We start from the raw sequence: 3,373 nt of genomic DNA, 5'->3' as shown, positions 1-3,373 counted from the left end.
CCTTCCAAAACGGAAGTCCGATATTCTCAATAATCAACAGTTCAAGAAGGTAATGGCGGATTCCACACGACTCAAATTTGTCCTCGACTGGAGCTGTTAAAAATGTTTTGCTCTAAAAGTTAGCTTGCCTAGTCGTCAAATTTACATAAATGTAAGATATCAATTGGATTTTCTAGATGTCTAGATCTAATCTTCACCCAAGTGCACCAACTCTTGAATAGTTTGCTCAGTCAACCGTGTCACAGTAAGTACTGGCCCTCTGCGGAACTCCTCCCTGATTGGTAGTTGAGGGGGGGGGCTTTTAAACTTAAGTTGAGGGCCATGCCTGCACTTCATTTCAAGTTTGCTCAGGGTAAGATTGAAGAATACCGGACCAGCGGACTGACTTTGCCTGCCTCAACCTTAGGAATTCATAATTTCCCTGTTTTTAATATCTCTCAATGGGGAATCTCGGACCGGTAGATCTATTCATTGAAATTTTGTCAGGGGGGAGACCCCCCTGAACCCCCCCTACTCGGTGCTTTTTCGGTAGTTCCCACCCCCCTTATTTGAGCCTGACCTACATCTAGATTCTAGATCTATACGTTTGATTCGCGGTGAGCTAAGATATCAAAACTAACAACAGCAAAACATTAAATTGTGGTAAAATTCAGAGGGGCATGCCCCCCTGAAACCCCCCTTCCTATTTTTGTTGCCCCCTGAAACCCCCCTACTCTTGGGGCCAAAACCCGTGAGTAACAATTGCGGGGTGGGAACTATCGAAAAAGCGCCCCCTACTCCTACTCCACCCCAACCACCCGCCCCAATTTCTCGCGCAATAATGTACGAGTGGTCCAGTATTCTTCAATCTTCCCTTGCTCAGAAACACAACAAGTCAATTGACAATTGATTCTATTACAATGACAGAACAAAACAATCTCATCCCCAGTCCAATGGACCAATACACCCTACAATAATAATTAGACTTCCTCCAATAGCTCGGAAGAAGCCTAAACTTTTATTACAGTGTGTATAAATTATTATAGACTAGACTAGATATAGACCTAATCAACAAGACTTGTAAGCGTTTTTTGTTGTATGTTGACACTGCTGTTGTTGTTGTTTTTTTCATTTTATAAAATTTTGACTTCTCACAACTCACACTCACAGTGCAGGCCCCAACGTTGGCCTACACTGCGGTGTAAACTAAGAACAACTAGATCTAGATCTAGATCTAGATAATCTAGATCTAACTGGTATAAAGCTAAATTCTTCCCCCCTATAATAGGATATAGTTTTTAACTACTGAACCTTTTATAACAAGCACTGGTTTTTCAGCTGACACAAACAGAGCAGATCGAATTATCACTCTCTCCTGTACAACACTGACACTGAGCGACGCGACAAGTTTGTTGACATCAGAGGGCTGCCATTTTGTTCGTGTAACGTCATAACTTCCGGTTTCTCCTGTGTGTTTTGTTCATCGTTTTGATTGAATCACCTAACTATGATTGATTTTCAAAACGTTGTGACTTAATTTTCTCTTCAATCGGGGCCTCAGAAGTGCAAAACTTACTGAATACATCTAAATGGCGATGTTAAATTTTACAATGTATTACACCTTTGGATTGCTGCTGGTGCCGTGGAGCTCCAGTGGCACAATCGGTTAGCGCGCCGTACTTATAGACAGTACCTTCCCCATGCTAGTCATGGGATAAGATATGCGGAGGTTGTGAGTTCGATCCTCACCTGGAGCATCCCTTTTTACACAATTTTTTTTTTTCAACAAAAATCATTATCATAGATTAAGAAAAGCTTCCTATTGTACGAACTAATTTGGATTCCCTCAGAAACCGATGTATTCAAGTATTAGTATTCGGAATGTCAACAGAGGTATCATATATTATTATTGTGTTTTTCCCCGGGAGGTGGGGGTCTGACTCCTTTTATGACTTTTTATGTTATGTTATTTTTTTAAAAACTTTTTTTGGGGGGACAGGCGTTTATTGTTGGGTTTTTTTTTTTGGGGGGGGGGTGAATGGCGACTAAGAAGAGGTGGAAGAGGTAGAGTTTACACTAACTTTTGGCACTAAATTTCTATAAAATTTAGGAAAAGGGAAAAAAATTAAGAAAGAAATGAGGTGAGGTCACTTTGTTGTCTCTATAGTTCAAGACAGAACAAATTGGTCGAGTCAAAATGACGATAGGCAGGCCGGGTGGTACATTATAAATCTTTAGAGGACGCAACTCGACCCCAGTTATTGAGGTGCCACTCCACGATTTCGCCGGCGTGAAATGTCGAGTTGCATTTTTACTTCGTGCATACGGTAAAAAAACAAGATCTATATCTTTTGTCCAAGTTTATTATAGAGCTGACAGTCCCCGCGAGCTACAGAAAGGAACTCCACCAAATCCCCTGTTCTCTTTCCCCCCCCCCCTAAACCTTCCTTCTATGTAAATATCGAGTGGGGCGTTGGGCTGTGAAACCGTTGGGGGTGGGGTGTGAAAAGTCAGCGACTTGCAAGATAGGGAGGACAGATTCACACACACACACACGCACAAAATATATTACAGTTAGTTCAGTTACAAGTTACAGAGAGAGAGAGGGGGGGGGGGGAGTGGAGTGAAGAGAGAGCCAATGGTTGTTAAAGTTAAAGTCAAAGGAAGTAGAAGAGAAGGATACTTGTTAGTCCATTGAATTTAAGGTTCAGTCCTAGTCACCACGTCAAACTCAAAGGCTTGGATTGGCCGAATATGATTCAAGGCCATAAAAACAGACGCTAAATGACATCTGGCGCTAAAACACCAGTGATGAACCAACGCCTAACACATTTCACCAGACTGGCCCTTTCAGTTATTCCGTTCCCTGTGTCTGTACGACCACATCCACCAACCAGACGCTGTCTCAAAACACTAGGGGAAAAACTCTCCAACTAAGTGCATGTAGGCCTAGTCAAAACTGTTCTAAGAAGACCATCCATTGTTGAGGAGAAAAGCGGCCGTCTTAGACAGATGACCGTCATAGAGTGTCATTACAATGTAAAAAAACCCAAAAAAACTCAAGGGAGAAAATAGGAAGTGGCTGTTTGTACAGGTGATTGTCTTATATTATACAGGTGACAGAGAAGGTCCGACTGTATATCCTCGTCTTTGATGGACAAGAAGCCATGTCATTGTACTTCTTTCTCTCTTTCAACCCCTCCCATGAAGACCACCCTTCCCCCTCCTACATCCAAACACACCAAAAGACATGGTACAATATAGTATGAACAACTACTTGTGCACACTAAGATACACTATTTTATCAGTAAAAGAACAATTTTTTAATCCTATGAACAAATAAAAGACAAACACAATGTACTCTGTTTTAACAAATGTGATTTTTTTATTTAGA

General features: G+C 41.5%; 1 protein-coding gene and 1 non-coding gene across 2 annotated transcripts in view; one reads left to right on the top strand and one right to left on the bottom strand.

Annotated features, from left to right (window-relative positions):
* Window positions 1-1,504, bottom strand: part of LOC101852905 (TATA element modulatory factor) — a gene marked incomplete in the record, with an annotated part of 51,405 nt that extends 49,901 nt beyond the window's left edge. The window contains 1 exon segment of the mRNA XM_013079549.2: window positions 1,291-1,504.
* A 122-nt stretch (window positions 1,505-1,626) lies between these two features.
* TRNAI-UAU lies at window positions 1,627-1,736 on the top strand. Its single transcript has 2 exons — window positions 1,627-1,664; window positions 1,701-1,736. It is a non-coding gene; the product is annotated as a tRNA-Ile (tRNA).
* The last annotated feature ends 1,637 nt before the right edge of the window (window positions 1,737-3,373 follow it).

This window comes from Aplysia californica, unplaced genomic scaffold (assembly GCF_000002075.1).
Source record: "Aplysia californica isolate F4 #8 unplaced genomic scaffold, AplCal3.0 scaffold00055, whole genome shotgun sequence".
In the NCBI taxonomy this organism is placed as follows: domain Eukaryota; kingdom Metazoa; phylum Mollusca; class Gastropoda; order Aplysiida; family Aplysiidae; genus Aplysia; species Aplysia californica.
Note: the sequence above shows the minus strand (reverse complement) of the source record. Positions and strands in the feature narration are given on the sequence as shown.